Here is an 18519-nt window from a genome sequence, read left to right on the forward strand (position 1 = left end):
CCAGCTCACCTAGAAGGATGAATGTATAGCCTGGTATTTGGTACACACTGCCCTGCCCACCACCCTCACCTACATGTACAGGGAACCATTGTAGCAAGGACCTTCCAAGCATCCCAAGCATGGCACCTGCTACAGCCACTATTTGAGGGAACACCAGGCCAGAGCTTCTGCAGGCCGTCCCATGGAGAACGGGGCCCAGACCATGCCCGAGGAAAAGATACCAGACCTTCCACTAATAACTTGTGATGAGCACTGTAGCCAGGATCCTGCCTGAATAGAGCACGGTCACACTGTTGAGAGAGGGGTCTCTCTGATTTAGGCTCCACAGGAACATGCCAACAGCCACGCCTACAAGGAAAATACACACAACATTATCTGAACATCTCCCTGATGAAAACATGGCTGCCTGCACCATCCCCAAGCACTCGCAATGAAGATGCAGCTAGGAACACCCTCCAACCAGTGCCTGAATAAATACTGCAATAAAGACCACTCCTGGTGGGAGAAGAGTTTTTTTTTGTTTACCCATCTCATTTGACCCCTTCAATCCCTACCTCAAACGCACACTTCACACACAAGGCACTGTTCAGGTATCACAGCGAAGGACGCTCCTATAACCCCACCCTGTAAACAATGCCTAGTGGCACACCTAGGCCCCCAACCACGACCGCACCCCTCCCACCTCCCTTTGTAAACAGCCCCTAGGACCAACATGGTCTGCAATACATTTCACCCACAGACATCAAGATGTTCCCCCTTCGAAGTGTCACGTAGATATACCAGAACCCACTTAACCGTTGACCCGCATTACCCACCCATACCAATAATCGCTCTATTGGACTTCAGCAAGTCCTCTTCAAGGTCAAATGTCAGCTAGTTGCCTCCCCTCAGACTGGCACCAGGGGTTGTCATTGTAGATAGAGCCTACCAATAAGGACCAATGCAGTGAGCACCTGTCCACTTTGGCCACTGGGAGAACATACCAAGGGCCACCCCAGCATTGTCGGGGTGCGTTTGAGCTTCACTGGCACCCAAGCAAAGACCTCCCCGATACCGGATGCGGTAATTTTGACCATGGTTGTTGTCCCAGTAGACTGTGTGGCCACACTGGAAAGACACACAGAACTCCACATCACCCTGTGGAGCTGGTGTACGTGGAAGCACCAGATGGAAGGAGAATGTGTCTGTATCAGCAACTCCATAGGTGTGGTGCATGTAGAGGCAGGCGACGTCGCGGAAGGTGTGCCACGAGTCGAATGTCACCCTCAGCTGCACCTTTTTCTCAAACCCGACATTACGAACCCGGACAGTGCCACTCAGGGAGCATTCACGGATCAGGCACTGCTCCAAACAGACCTGATCATGCTGCAGTCGGTTGCGAAAAGCTAGGTAGTCTGAGGAGGGCTGTGGAAAGTCCAGTGCATATGGTTTGGGAGAGCGGGTCAGTCCCTTACTAGGTGTCAGAAGGTGCTTCAGTGCAAGCTGCAGGTCACAGAGGTCCTCTTCCATCTTTGAGAAGATGCGTACGGCGGTCAGCGAGAGGCCCTTCATGTCGGCAAAGACCACTCGCTTCTTCTGGCGGCTATGCCCCCAGCCCTCTGTGATCGAACGGGGGTGCAGACATGGGCGCAAGGGCTTCCGAGATCTCCCACTCTTAAGGTCCTCATATGTATCCAGCAGCCGGTGAAAGGGTGGGGAGCCCCCGAGGCAGATCCGCATGGCGAAGTCTACTGGCATGGCTGGGACCAGGGTGGGATAACACTGAACCTCGTCCGCCTGCGCCCTCTCTCGCCCCGCTCCGCTCACTCTGAGGAAGTAACTTTGAAAAATGTCCTATAATTTTCATGCTAGTATGGGTACTCACAATTTCGGAAATGTACAAATATCTACTGTCTCTAAACTCTATATTTTGTTCCAATTTCAGAAATACATAGGTGTCTGTCATTCCAATTTTTCCATGTATATATTTTCCCAAATTAATTCCTATATACCCGTTACATAATAAAAAACCATTGCAAGACGCTCCTCAGTTATTGACTCTGGGTTTGTTGGGTTCTTGGTGAACCTACAAGTCCTATATATCCTCACAACCAGAAAGGTCCAGCAGATGTAAAGGTATATTGCTTTCAAACAGCTGTCACAATTTGAAGAAGTTACAGGTGAAAACGTTGGCACAAATGGCTGTTTTTTTCAACTAATTTTCAATGTTTCCTATATTCAACTGTTAGTTTCTATAAAGAAACCTTGAAGGATCTACACAAATAACCCCTTGCTGAATTCAGAATGAATTTTGACTTTTTTTCTAAAATGTATAGCTTTCCAGGATCCATTATTGCTTTCATACAAATTTTTACCATTAACTGGAAGAAGGTTGAAAGCACAAAAAATAGCAAAATAGGCTATATCCCAGTAGAATTCCAAAACTGTGTAAAAAATGTTGGTTTTCTGACAAAAGTCTGTCAGTCCCAAATTGCTGGGAGAATGGTGATTTCAGCCCCACAAACGCTTTGTTGATATCATTTGCAGGGATAAACCCAGAAGTTTTCATTTGCAGCACTTTTTCCCCATTTTTAACCCAAAACCCAAAATTTTGCAGTATTTTTGCCAATTTATGGGTCCCCTCCATGGGAATCCACAAACCCTGGGTACCTTTAGAATCCCCATGATATTGGAAGAAAAGGACGCAAATTTGGCGTGGATACCTTATGTGGTCTAAGGGTGAATTACCCCAAATAGCCAAAAAAGGTTTGGCTGGGGGCGGGTGGGGGGGGGTGAGTTTCCTAGCAGCGAAGGGGTTAAAGGGATTCGCCTCACTGTCTTCCTTGATTGGTCTTTAAAATCATAAAGAAAGCAGTCAGACTGCTTGACCGTCATTGGATGTTGAAATCTTGTAGCTGTCTCTCCATTAAAGAGTGTAAACCATCTATATACTCCGGTGGTGAATATGCTGGCTGAGGACCTGGAGGGGATGGTGTGGGAATAAGATATTCATCCTACTCATCGGCACATGGGCAAGGATACTAATGTTCCTTATCCTTGAGGGTTTTAGCTGAAATGGTTCTACACATTTTGCAATTCTTCGCCTTATGGTGCGGATATAAGCAATAAATGCAGTCTTTATGAGGATCTTCAGCATGGAGCCTCTTCTTACCACAAGATCCACATGACCTAAAGAGTCCTTTTTTAAAAGATTCCGACATGGTATTACCAGAAAGGGTGGATGTGTCAACGTTTAAGAGAAAAACTGAAGAAACTGAGTAGAGCAGAGGGAAACTCACTCTCACACGACATGCAGTAGAAAATCTGAGGGACTCTGCCTGTCTTGGGAGTGTTCTACAGGGTGCTGTCACCTGATTGGTTATTGTTCAAGTTGGGTCCTTTTTGCAAAAGGATATGAATAGGCTATTGCACTAATTAATTCATTGCATTCTAGCCCACGGTTATATCATTTACTGTTTTACAAAAGATACTGTGGGACTCCCACTTTGACGACGGGGATGATTCAAGCATGTGAATCTATGAAAGATCCAATACGGGAGAAGCAGTGATGTGTGTGAAAAAATTAAAATTGTTAATTGTAAGACAGGTATTCTCTAATTAAACAAAGGATTAATTAAATTATCCACAAGTTTGACATCTATGACAAATTTGGGCATGCTATGTCCCTCTTTAGATGCATGGGGCTATTAGATTACTTCTCAGACCACAAAAAATGAATACAAATTGTAGAGGTGAGAACCAGGTCATTAACGACTGATTCTCCAGTAGCAGGTTCACAGAATTTGTACAAGTTCAAAGCGACACTGACAAATTAAATAATTTCACTAATGAGGACGATTTAGAGTTCAAAGCACAAGACTTCAGTTATTTTGCCATTGCAAGCAGTTAAATGTTTCAAGTTCAGCAAGAGTCCATTTACTCAAACCCTAAACTGCATTACTACCCTGTAAAACTTATTTTTCTTAAATGTCTTTGTTTCCATTATTTATTTTAACATCTAATTTAGGATAATTTGGTATTTCCAGTGCCACAAAGGGGTCGATAACGATGTCGGTGGGAAAGCCTCCGACTGCTAGTCAGAAGCTTTCCGACTGCGGTCAGAGGATTTCTGACTGACACGGTTGGTTTGCGGTCCGACCGTCGAATTGCGATGTCAGCGGTCGGAGCGTGAACTGGCTGGTTATTCCGACGTGGTTCTGATCAGCTCACAGAGTCTTCTGACCGGTTGGACCCACACCGTAATCCCCTATGGACGGCATTTCCGCCGTCGGGATTACGAAGTCGGTTTCCCACAGCCTTACTATGCTGGCCTTTGCGACACAGAAAGGCTGTCGGAAAGCAACTTTGGGGGCCCCTAGCAGAGCCCCCTTGCCTCCTCGACCTACGGTTGGTGGCCGAGGGGGTACCTAGAGTGACCCCCTGTAAATCCATGCACTGTGTGGCTGACACCATGGGGTGTCTGCCACAGGGTGCAGAGTTTTATACACACCCCCATTTCTTCATGGGAGTCTGTATTACGACCGGTTTACGGGCATAACACAGGTTCCCGTAGAGAAATAGGAGTATCCGACCGACCAGTGTACGGTGACATTGTAATTAGGCAGTCGGTAACGCCGACCAGAGGTCAGCTGGTCCCGAGATGGTGTCGGTCAGAGGCAACTCCGACTGACAGCGTAATCTGCCCATATGTTTTTTCATAAAAGGTCTATTAGTTGCTGACCAACATCATCGATCAACTGCATTTTTGAAAGTATTATCATGCCTGCTGCCAGGTCTGGATTTTTGCGCATAATCTGTAATAGATCAAAATGATTGGGTGTTGCACCCTTGCCCTATTTTTACAGTGTCACCTTCTGTCACTTTATTTCCAAACAATTTCAAAGGACTATTGGTACATTTAAAAAAATGATTGCACAGTAAAGACAAAGCACCTTAAGGGCAGCGATTTGCAGAACTGCAGTCAACACGTGTCTCAGCTAATGTGGTTCCATGTTGAACTGTATAAGAAAGCATGCTGTACATTTTCACTGGTCTTGCAGAATGCCAGTCTCCGTAAACTTTGCAGTCAACCTCAAGAACCACCATAAATATTCAAACTTCCAACTGGACGTGTAAATCTAATTTCATTATTTGTAGGTATACAAGTGATAAAATACATACACTTTGCAATTTACCCCATAGTGTAGGCAGTTTGCTCCTTCACTAATTGAACTATGTGTTTAGTTGTCAAAACATACAATATCATTGAATTTTGATTTCTTACGTTTTGTGATACATGAATAAATGTGATTTAAAAAAACTATTTACCAAAAAACTATTTGCAAATTGGGTTGGCACTGATAAAAATGATAGGCACTTGAGCAAATAATTCATGACAGGCAGGCTATGAACTCCTATTCATGCTGATACGCACATCTGTATTATCTTTCATTTTTGCAAAGTGGTACCAATCGTTAATTTAAGCGGTTTTTTTCTAAAGTACACGCTTGCTTTAATTGTTCCTTTTTGCCATTTTTACACGGAAAAATTGCTTATTTAATAACATTCTAATACACTGTCCTATCAATTCAGTTGCATACATATTCAATGCATTCAATATATATTCCTAAAAGCTAAAATTCTAAAATGTGAGTTTTTTCAAACCTTTTTTCGTTGGCAATTTGCTTGTGATCTGACTGGCGTCCAATATAAATAAAAATACATCCTGTTTTATAAATCTTAAGTTATCTTCCTCCACAAAGTATATCCTACTTTTTCATCATTTCGACTATGCAAATCCTCACTCCGTTTTGAGGACCAACAGAACCCTCTAACTCAGTACATAGGCTAGGCGGTATGTTATTGGATAAAACATAACATCTTGTGAGGATACATTACAAGAAGTTAAAGACTTGTCATAAATCACAGGGGTGGAAAATTAAGTATTTGCAGAAAGCAATCATAGAAGAAAACTACATTTTTCAGAACATAAGGTGATGTTAATGAAATAAAGATTAGAGTTGTTTCGGTAAAGATTGGAAGTTTTGTAGCAGGCTGGAGGCAAGACAGGGCTGCTTAGGTAGAGGTAAAAATCGTTTTGCATAGGTCCTGCCAAATCAGTTTAGCCATTTCCTGGACCTTAAAGACAAGTTACTTACCTTCAGTAACGTATTATTTCGTAGAGACACTTTGAATTCTCCCTAGGCCTCAGTCTGGATACGGATGTATTTCAGCAGTACCGCTATGTGCCGGGGGAAAGCGCTGTATGGCTCCGTGATGACTTAGACTCCGGTCGTGGCATAGGTGGAGTCATATAAGTCCCCTCTGGTGCGCGGACGTCAGTTTCTTCTGTGAAAACGTCCACACCAGAACGCGGAGCCACAATAGAAACTGGCTGTGGAAACAGTGTGCCAAAAAGAAGCAAATTATCTTTAAACATAATCAGAAAATAGAAATAAATGGTATGACAATACCCCGACAAGGCCCATAAGGAAAGACCCACAGGTTTGATGAAACCATTGCAACTAAAAGGTGTGGATAACCAAGATTTAAGAAATAGGACCAAAAGGTCCAGTGAATCACCCAATCACATGAAAGAGCGATTACTGGTATATGAAACCAACATAGGTAAAACAAGGGTAAAACTTTAACAGTACAGAACGTTCGCAGAGCGGGTATGATGGGCAGGGCGTTAAGGAATCTGCACCTAGACTGTGTCTCTACCAGATCATACGTTACCGAATGTAAGTAACTTGGCCATCTGATAGAGACATCTAGCCGCAGATTCCTTAACTTTGAATTAATTACCATAGCCATGCCCACCTGGAGGAGGGTCTTCGAACTAATCCTACAAAAGTTCTCAAATAGAACCAGCTGGTCGAATTTAACCACAAACAAGACCTATGTAGGAATTAGATGAAAAAGAGCATGGCTCCTTAAAAAAACGTGGCAATGACCACAGGCAATGTAAATATGAATTACACCGCAGGAACAGGAAAACCAAAGCATCAACAGAATAAAACCCTGTCAGAAGACATCTGACAACAGTCAGACAATAGCATTTAACCTTCAAAGGGTGAGAGAGTCCTTGGACTAGGTGGGCCAAAGACAAAGCGAATGCCATGTATCCAGCATTCTCTACATCCAAAAAGAACTCAATACATACTCATTCATTGCAAAGTCAGAAAGACCAATCCAAGTAACAAGGTAGATTACCACCAAGTCTTTTACTGACACAGGAACATATTATGGCCAAACTGTCCAAGGTAGACATAATGTACAGTGCTGATAGAAATGGATAGATGACAATTAACATATATGAGTCTGTCATAAAAATTGAACAAATATATCCAGCCCTATGTCACCGCGTTCCACGCATACATATAGATCTGAACCCTAACTTATACAGAAGAGAGACACAAATCACATCTCACAATATGTTTTTGTTTGAATACGTGTAGCAGATACAATAACACTGCAAATGTAAACACATATGCAACACCTCAATGACTTAGCATCAAGATAATACTGCTGCCACAAGTATCTTCACAGGCTGGTATTAAGTAATAAAGACATACATGAAAATGACCCCTTGTCATCAGCAAGCACTTTAGACAATAGTTAGTCTAAAAGGTCGGAATGGATAAAATAAGGCAAGGTCCTGGAAATTGACCAAAAAGAGAACCTAGTTGGAATATTTGTGCACAAGACATATAGGCCAAAATCTAATCTGACCAAAAGGCAGCATATTCAGTTCTCTAAGAACAGTGAAGCACCAGATCATAACCTCCCGCTATAATCCCTCAAAAGGGTGTCAGGTACAGAAAATAACAAATGCCTAAAATAGAAAGGGAAATGTCCCCAGGGAGACAGAGACATCCAACCTCCACACAGGAAATGTAAGCCATCAATAGCCAAAGGATATGGAGAAATCTAGGAAGTCTCTAAATGAAGAAGTAGCAAATATTAACCTTCTCCCCTGAAAGAACAAAAATCTTTCTAACCATGTAGTACATGGCCGGAAAACACCCCTAAGGTAACTTTTCATACACTGCAAACTCAGAAAATCTCAGAAACAGAGTTCATGGGACATCCATGTTCTAAAATTGAACTTAAATATCACCTCCAAAAATGGAGGAAACAAAGACCATAAATATTCAGAAGAATACAAATCAGACACCCTGAGCTTACCAGGTGAAACACCCCCGCAAAGAAGTGCCAATTCCATGGAACAACATCCAATGTGCAGTTAAGGACATAGTAAAGTTGGCATCATCCCCTCACCAGGAATCGTAACCTAAAAATGATCCAATGCAAAAACAATCCGTGCACCATCTGAAATCAATGAAAAGTGCACTCCGCTCAGTAGCAAATAGGATTGCATTGGACAAACCAGAGACCAAAAATACCCTGAAGTGAAAATTTAGAGTATTCGTAAAAGTATACCCTCTATATATAAGGTCTCATAATAAGTAATATGTCTGTTGAACACCCGCACTCGATAGCGGGCATAAGGGTGTCGCAGACTTATAAGGCGGGGAGGGCAGGAGGCGATCACTGCCGCGCTAGACCATCCTACACGGACACAGGTGTGCATAGCTGGCCTTCCTGCTTAGGAGTATATACTTAGCCCCAACATTATGGGGTATATCATCTGTCTGGTATTCATTATGTAATCCGGGGATTGGGTGACTGAGTAAACAGAAAACACAGGCGGAATGACAGGTTGGGTCTGGTGCGTGGATGAGGGGGGGGTGGCGGGGGGGGGGGTGCGGATATAACAAAGATATGAGTATGGGCACGCTGCAAGTGTTCCGGGTGGGGGTCATTCAGTTTTATGTTATGTTGTTGATTACATATTAAGTAAGTTAAACAGTGTGTTATGATGTCCAATCGAACTGGCTAAAGTCCGGGTTGTAATTGCGGAATTTATTTTTATAACGCCATGATCTCTCTTGTATTAATACTGAGGACCAAACTTGGAACAAATATTAATATACTGTGAACTACAAATTGTTGTAAAATCAAATCAATAAAAACAAAGGTAAACAAACAAAAACAAAAAAGTAATATGTCTGTTTAACAGGTACTGCAAGTCAACAGTAATGCATACCTGCATACCAAACTGCTTCGAAAGAAGCATGGCAAAAAGTTAACTTCCTAACCGGTAAACACAGTACCTGCAAATTACCTCTTGAGCAAGAAGCCCATCATGGGAGGAAAAAGAAAAGGGAACCATATACCTCAGGTATCCTTACACCTCTCAAAGACAGTATCGGATCAATAACTTCTGCACCCGCAGAAACACCAACCAGGTGTTATAAAAAAGGGACATGTCAATGCCCTAACAAATTAGGCCCCTTTGAGAAAACAAACAGAGAAGAGTACTTAAGACTCTGTATTGCTTCTCTTATCACAGTAGCGTCTCAATGCTGAATCAGCCTGAGCCCCAAAAAGATGGGCAAAGTCAAAGAGCATATTGACTAAAGTCGTCTGCACATCTTCTGAAAACCCTGAGGCTCTTAACTATGCACGACACCAAAGCGCCACAGAAGATGCCATGGCTCTGCCTACCAAATCAGTAGTGCCCATACCACATCTGATTATCAGCTTTGCTGCCTGTTGACCATCTCTAATTAAGTTCCCACCCTCAGAACGAAGGTTATCTGGAAGCAACAGCAACATAGTGGGCAAGTGATGCCACAAAGCATGGGAAAAACGTCCAAGAATACAAGACGTGCTAGTGGACCTCAACGCAGAACTAGCAGAATTAAAGATGTGTCTGCCCCATGCATCTTGACCCCTAGAGTATCTATCCACTGTAGTCTTAGGTGCAGAATCCATATCTTGTGAAACAGTAGCAGCCTGAACTACCAAGCTACGAGTGGAAGGGTGTCAGACAAAATGGATGTCCTGGAGGAGACAGGTTGCTGCGAGATATAGCACGATCCACCGAGACCCCTCTTTCATGCTTGGCCCAAGTTCCTTATAAAATATCAAACAGGGCTTCCCTCTATGGAAGAACAGGTTCTTTCCCGTCCATCCTTGGTAAAGGACCTCAATCAGAGGATCGATGGACCTCTCCACTGTAGGCAGTGACAAGTCCAAGTCTGTAGCCACTCTCCTGAACATATCCGCAAAGTAGGATTTTTTCTCCTTAGCAAGACTAGGAGGGGAAAGTAGTCCTGAGGCTGGAGAAGACTCCAGCCCACCAGCCTCACCAAATGCAAATGTCCAACTCTACTGCACCTGAGACGGAATAATCTCCGATATGGCCTGAAAAAGCCCAGCCTCCCTTGTATCATCTGCTACAAGATGATTTGCTGAAGTCTCAGCTTGAGATGGAAATGAAAACACCACATCCCCTCAATTTTCAGTAACGACTCTGCACCCGATGCCGATTGGCGCTGAGAAGGAGGAGGAGGAGATACTTTGATTGGCACTGTCTGAGTCAGCTGATCGAAAAAGGACGCCGAAGGTGCAGTCCCCGAAGGACGAATCCACTGACGTGGCTTCACTCACCTCCATGGGGCCCGAAGGCGTTCTAGTGGAAGGTGGGGACCCAAAGATAAGATGCAGAGAGTTATAATAGTCCCTCATCTGGGCCATCAATGCCCCGGCTCCCGGAAATACATGGAGACATGAAGCGGAGTCCTCTGCGACCTCATCGGCGAGCGGGAGGAGCCATGGGAAATGGAGTCTCCATGAGGTGAAGCCGAAGGGTGCTGCAGCTTCAACCGTCTCTTACCTTTGGATGCCTCCAGAGTATGACGTCCTAGAGAACAGCTCCTGCTCCTAGAACGGCCTTGCGAACAGACCTATGCCTGAAGAAAAAAAGCCAGAAGTCGTTAAGTCTCAGAGGACCATCAGAGACTTGCCACCAACAACTTCATACAGCGTTCCTTGAGCGCCTTCAACTTCAGTCTCTGGCAGGAGCCGCAGTCTTTTGAAACTTGGTGCTCCCCTAAGCACCACATGCAAACAGAATGCGGGTCTGTACCAGACATTTGTCGAGTACAAGGCCCACAAGGCCAAAAGCCTGACGACATGGGAAAAAAGGAACACGATTCCAACCGACAAACTGTTGAAGTAAGCCAGAAAAAACAGCCATCGATATGCTTCTCCAAATCTGCATTGCATCAGGGAAAAGAAAAAACTGATGTCTGCACACCAGAGGGGACTTATATGGTTCCACTGACATCACGACTGGAGTCAACATCATCACAGAGCTGTATAGCACTGTACCCCAGTACGCAAAGGTACTGCTGAAAACTTTGTTATGTTATGTTAAAATGGGACTTTTATAGCGCAACGGCTACTCCAAAGGAGTGTCCCGGCGCTTTGTGCTCCAGACCTAAAGAAAGAACTGGAAAACATAACAGTAAAAAGGCAGGAGCCTAAAAGAGGAGGCGGACTAACCAGAGAACAGCCAAGTTTTTAAGTCCTTCCTGAAGGCAAGCAAGTTCGAGGTAGTCCGCAAGGACACCGGTAGAGTTCCATAGCTGGGGGGCAAGGAATCTAAAGGACCGGCCGCCTAGACGAGCCCTTTTGATACGTGGTACCCGAGCCAGAGCCAATGTTTCCGACCTGAGGGATCGTGTAGGTCGGTAGAAGTCCAGCCTCTTCTGGAGATATTTTGCACCATTACCATGCAGGGCCTTATGGGCTAGGGTCAAGGCCTTGAACAGTATCCTCTTCCGTACAGGAAGCCAATGGAGGGATAGAAGAAGGTTAGAGGCACTAGTGCGACGATGCAGGCCAAAGATCGCTCGAGCAGCAGCGTTCTGGGTCACCTGCAAACGCTGAAGGAGATATTCTGGCAGACCCAGATATAGAACATTTGCATAGTCCAATCTGGATCCTATAAGTGCCTGGACAGTTATCCTCCGATGTTCCTCAGATAGAAGGGGAAAAAACTTACGCAACATTCTGAGGATCCCGAAACATGTTCCCGTAAGAGTAGAAACCTGGGATTTGAGCGAAAGCTCATTGTCAATTTTTACTCCCAGGTTCTTAGCCCACTTAGATGACTGAGTTGGAGGGAACATGTCAGCAGGCCACCACCCATGCCAATCTGGTTCTGATGGGCATCCGAAGAATAGTATTTCGGATTTATCCGAGTTGCACTTGAGGCTGTTGAGTTGGAACCAATTAAAAACAGCCCCAAGGCACTCACGGATCCTTTCTCCATCGAACTCTTCGCTCTTACGGCAGGTGAACAGAAGCTGGGTGTCGTCAGCATAAGAGACGATCCGGGCCCCATAGGACTCTGACAATGTCGCCAGAGGGGTCATAAGGATGTTAAATAGAGTGGGGCTCAATACAGAGCCCTGAGGCACTCCGACTCCCAATGGCGGCATTTCGGCAGATCCAGGTGGGACCCAGACCGTCTGCCGGCGGTTGGCTAGAAAGGAACGAAACCAGTTGAGCACCGTCCCCCCCAGACCGATGTCGTGTAGTCTAGTGAGGAGATATCCGTATCCAGACTGACACCTAGGGAGAATTCAAAGTTAAGGAATCTGCGGCTACATGTATCTATCAGATATGATAGGTAGTACTCCCACTAGACTGAATAATGCTTATTTTATCATCTTCTCAAGCACAAAAGGCCTAATCGGTCCTGCTAGGATTCAAAACTGTATTCTTTTGAGCAGTTAACCTACGAATCACGTTACCATAGAAGTCTGGGTATTAAGACTGAGAACGATGGCAAGCTTAGATGCTCTCCCTTCTTGACGTTTTGAAATGTCAAATTTTTCTTCCACTGTGACATATTTGGATGTTGAACAATAAACTGAAAATCCATTGTGAGGATTACCTACCTGGGGATCCTTTCCTGTCGGTCCTCCGTCTTGCTGTCCTGTTGCTGGACCTTGGAAAAGAAAGAAAGGAAAGTTAAACGGATGGACAAATAAATAAAAGTACTCAATACTCTTTAAATAGGCCCGTGGAGCGAACCAATGGGAGGAAGACTTGTAGTAATTACATTACAAATAGTAAATGTAGGACACTGGCTTTATTAACTGTCTGTCTCCACAGCTTCCAGGAAAACAACTGGTTATCCCAGAGATTCAAAGCACAACACTCCATTTCCATGACAATGACATCATAGTGATAATGGACGTGAGCATGCACATAGAATATACATGGAGGTAAAAGAGAGACTACTACAACATCTATCTCTCAACAGATTCCAAAACAAAGCAATAAATAAATAAATAAAAGTATATAATAAACTGTCTTAGAAAAAACAACATTCATTAACCACCACAAGGATATAAACATAACAAAAATAAAATATAAATTATAGACCTGAAATAATAATACATACAAAACTAAAAATGAAACTTAAATAATGTTCACACAGTGCAATAAAAACTATAGATCTAAACGATTTGGTGGAATACTGGTTCTACTACTTCTCCGTGGAGGAACATACTTCAACAAATGAGACTCTTTTCTCTGTTCCTCCCTTTTCTCAGGAAAATTTCCAACATTAGATTGATCTTGACTCGAGTTTCCTGACTCAAGACCTAGCTGTGTAACAACTTTCACAGGTATTTTATATACTCTAGAAAAGTTCCACCAATTCTTCCCATTAATTCTTATGGCAAAACGTGAAGTAGCATCCACCCTAGCTGGCGGACCAAACTTGGACAATCCCTTGGGAACATTCAAAGGAGATTTTATCCTGACCCAATCTCCAACTTTGACTCTAGACTTAAAATCATCTTCAACATTCACCATGGATTTAGAAAATGCACTGCACCCATCTTTACTTGAAAAATAACCCACGTTCTTGCTGTTTTTATTCTCAACATCTTTAAACGACATCCCCCATTTTTTCATCCATGCTGGGCACATGTGAAAAGAAGCTTCCCTTCCCCTCAGCAAAGCAAAAGGACTAGAACCAGTAATGGTACTTGGAGTCGTACGATGAGCCCACAACATACTCTGCACAGCCTCTTTGATGTCTACTTTCCCTGAAACAGCCCACTGAACACATTCAACCAATATTCTGTTATTGCGCTCAATGAAACCATTGGCTTGAGGATGATATAACACCACACGTTGTGCAATTCCTGACTGATTCAAAAAATCAGACATCTCCTTCGAAGTAAACTCCAATCCATTATCGGAAACTATTTCTCTGGGAAATCCTTCCCTACCAAAAAGGCTCTGGGGAAATCTTATAACTTCTTTTGAATTGGGATCAGACATAAAATGGACCTCTCACCACTTACTGAAATAGTCAGCAACAGCCAAAGCAAACTTGTATTTGCTGGTTAAAATAGTGAATGGACCCACAAAATCAATGGCCAACTTTAACCAAGGCCCCTCTGGCATTTCAGCACGTTGTAACGGGGCTGAAATGACTTTAATTACTTTATCACTCGTACAACATGTCATACACCCTTCAACAACATCATTTATTTGACGATCCATAGAAGGCCACCAATAGAAAGCCCGAATCCTTTTTTTCGTGTTGGTTTGACCTAAATGCCCTTCATGACCATAATCATTAATGCAAGCCCTGAGAGACACTGGGGGCACGAACTTATCGCCCCGCATGACCATTCCACCATCCTCTACAGAAAGTTCCTCAGCCACCTTTGAAAAAGGATGGAAATCAGAGTCTAGATGCTTCTCTTTAGGCCAGCCAAATACTATAAAATCTCTCACTTTTCTAAGTAAAATATCGGATTCCATCCCGCGGAACCAATCATGTTCTGAAAAACATCCAATACAACTGGCATCCACAGCAGCAGCAATGAGGCACTCATCCGTAATATCAATATCACACCCATCCTCCCTTAAAGGTAAAGGCGACCTTGAAAGATAGTCAGCTCTCATGTTTTTCCCACCAGGTATATGCGCAACCAAAAAATTGTACTGCAGGAGTTTAGCACTCAATCTAGCAATCCTTGGCGTATCGTCCTTCACAATCGTCCCTGGGAATCAGAGGTTTATGGTCTGTCAGAAGCCTAAAAGTCTTTCCCCTCAGAAAACACTTGAACCGCTCAACAGCCCAAGAACACGCCAAGAGTTCTCTCTCAATGACAGAATAATTTTTCTCACTTGGACTCAGAGCTCTAGACACATACCACACCATGTGTATCACTTCCCCACTTTGAACTTAGAGATCATACCACCCAGACCATCTAAGCTGGCATCCACAGATACTGTGCACTGAAAAGAAGGATCAAAAGGAGTGAGAATCTGACAAGAGGCTAACTCTTTTTTGATCTGTATAAATTCATTATGGCAAACATCACTCCAAAAAAAAAATGTCTTTCTCTTAAGTAACTCCCTCATGTGAACCGTTTTCCCAGCAAAATTAGAAATGAATTTGGCATAAAATTCGCACATTCCCAAAAATGAAAACACTTGATCTTTAGACACAGGACAAGGAGCATCAGATATGGCTCCCTGCCTTGGCACAATGCCCTCTCCGGAAATGCAGTGGGCCAAATACTCTATTGACTCAACTCCAAAGGTGCATTTGAGTTTGTTAGCCACAATCCCCCTATTTTCCACACGCTCTAAAACCTTACAAACATTCTCATTATGCTCGTCTTTGTTTTTCCCTGCCACTAAAATATCATCCTGGAACATCACTGTGTTCGGAACACCCTCCAACACCTTCTCCATTATCCGCTGAAAAACAGCAGCCGCTGAGGCCAATCCAAAAGGCATTCTCCGAAACTGGAAAGTCCCAACAGGTGACACAAAAGCAGTTAAATGTTTAGAACTATGGTCTAATTCAACTTGATGATAGGCTGAAGCTAAGCCTATCTTTGAGAACAACTTAGCTCCGGCAAACCAGGAAAGAATGTCATCTATGCGTTGAAGAGGGTGAGAATCCACCCAAATCTCTCTATTGAGACTGCGCAAGTCAATGCATACTCTGAGACTGCCATTTTTTTTTCTCGCGACCACCAAAGGACTTAACCAAAGGGACGACTCTATTGGTTCAATACCACCATTTTCGCACATTCTCTTAAGTTCAGCAGATAGGTCATCCCTGATGCTAAAGGGTACGTTCCGTAGTTTATGCTTTACTGGTGAAACTTCATCCTTTACTTTAATAGCATGTTTAAAACCAGTGATGCGACCAAAATTATCACTGAAAACTTTAGGAAATCTTTTGGACCAGTAAATTAAACTCTCATCTGTAGGCAAATCAGCCACAATGGAAACGTGTTCCAAAGTCCCTGGTCTAAGAGTCATACCAAACAATCCTTGATGGTACGATCCTAGAATGTTTAGTCCCTTTTTCGCCACATACACCTTCCCATGAATACGCTTTTCTTTGAATACTAAAGAAGTTTCAAAAAATCCTCTCAAATCAATACGTCTCCCTTCATAGGAAACCAGACTTCTTTCCGGAGGATTGAGAGGCCTGTTACCCCAAGTCTCTTCAAACAGTTCCTCTGTAATCATCGTCATTCTGGCCCCCGAATCAACTAACAGTTTCAGGCACCTTCCATCCACAAGAATATCAACAATAGATCAACACAATCTTCAGACTCATCTTTTACCACTACAACAAAATCAGTTAGAGAACTAACGACATCGTCAACAGCATCCTGCTTAGGTCCCTCTACATATACAACACTTACATTTCCACGAGAAGGACACATTTTTGCGAAGTGCCCTTGTTTCCCACACTTCCGACAAGCAACACTTTTAGCTGGACATACTCGTGCATCAGGAAAATGAGAGGGAAACCCACATTTATTACAAAAGTTTCTTGAGTAAACTCTTTTCTTTCCTGTTTTATTGGGACCAAACCTACCAGGAAGGAATCCATTGCCCTTTTGGTCATTGTTGGTCTTGTACTTGTCTGTCACTGTTTTCTCATTAGATTCTTTTTGGTATTTATCTTCTTTATACTCTTTCACAACACCTACAGGGTTTTTTTCTGGTTTCAATTCTTTTGAGGACTTTTCTGACAACTCTATACTCTTCACAATCCCGATGGTTTCTTCTAGAGAAGGATTTTTCAACGCAAGTAATTTTTGCTGAACTTTCCTATCACGGCAATGAACTACAATCTGATCACGAATGAGTTGAGAACAGAAGTGCTCAAACTCACACTCAGATGCTAAAATGCGCAATGCCGCTACATAGGAAACAATGCTTTCTCCACTCTCTTGTTCTCTAGTGAAAAACTTATGCCTAGAAACAACAAGGCTACTCTCTATGTCAAACTGAATTTCCAGCATTCTCACAGCTTGGTCATATTCATTAAAAACTTCTTCTCCCACCACTATAGGAATGGGAGGTAAGTGTTCTAGTACAGCTTGACCCTCAAAACCTAAGTTATGTTCTAAGATGAACCTTTTCCTCTCAGCACTAAATCTCGACCCCCCTATTGCTCCAAGATATTTCTCAAAAGCCCTATGCCAAATTTTCCATTTTACTGGGGGATCGCCTGGAAGCTGTAAAAAAGGAGGAGGGGCTTGTACATTTTGCATGGTGATTTAAGCTAAAATGAAACCCTGCAAAGAACATTTTGTTAATACAGAAACACTTAATTACGAAGCTCTAAACTATGCTCTTGCAGATGAATAAATAAAAACAATGAATGTGAATATCCCACACTACAGCAGTAGGATAAGGAAGTTGTCCAGTTTCATCAAGTGCAAAATGTGAAGCGATATATCAACTTCATGTAGCGAAGGGATAATTTTACTTATAATGTATTCGTGTGTCCAGATTTTTCCCGTGTATTCCTAACAAATTTACTGAATAAACACCTCAGATCCAGCTTTCCTCTTTGCTACAATTGGTATCCACCTGAACATCAACTTGAGGTATCACTGCATGACAAGATGTTTCATTTGGTCAATGCGCTTGAAATTACACTTTTCTTTCAACTGTAAAAACACTCGATAATAAACGCTAGGGCAGCACTTTGATAAACTTTCCACTCCACTTTCCGTGTGTTCCAATGTGTTTTGCAGCCTCTACGTGGGCATTTACATAGATGCTCCGAAATGCAGTACACGCGCTCACCCCACCAACGAGGCTACAATTAAATAGACAACTGACCAGTCACACGATGTTCTTTGAATTAAAATGAAATTACCATTCGTGTTCCCAAATGTACAGTCCTGATACCAAGTTGATCAAACAACTGAATCTCCTTTCATCCTCGACTTCCTGCTGACGTGACCTCCACACAACGCTCTTTACATAGCGTGCGCGTACACTTCCTGCTATATGACGCTCTGCTTGCGTAGCGAGCGTGTGTACTTCTCCCCTGAGCGCACTCGCCTGCTTTCACTTCCTGGTATAATATTCGTAACTGACGTTCTGCTTACACAGCGAGCGTGTGCACCTCTTCCCTGTGTGCACTCGCCTGCAGAACACTCCTTCACCTCAACTGTGACGGCATGTCCTTCGCTGAGTCCTATTGAAGATTCGACTGCGTCATCACTTGTCCGAGGGCATCGGCAAGGGCGGACCACTCAGCGAGAGCACATCAACGCAAAAGCCGTCAGCCACAGCAATTCAGAAACACACAAGTAAGTC

General features: G+C 43.3%; 1 pseudogene; it reads right to left on the reverse strand.

Annotated features, from left to right (window-relative positions):
• Positions 1 to 924: 924 nt before the first annotated feature.
• Positions 925 to 1795, reverse strand: LOC146833493 (protein phosphatase 1 regulatory subunit 3C-B pseudogene; annotated as a pseudogene).
• Positions 1796 to 18519: the final 16724 nt, after the last annotated feature.

This window comes from Triturus cristatus, chromosome 4_2 (genome assembly GCF_964204655.1).
Source record: "Triturus cristatus chromosome 4_2, aTriCri1.1, whole genome shotgun sequence".
Lineage (NCBI taxonomy): Eukaryota > Metazoa > Chordata > Amphibia > Caudata > Salamandridae > Triturus > Triturus cristatus.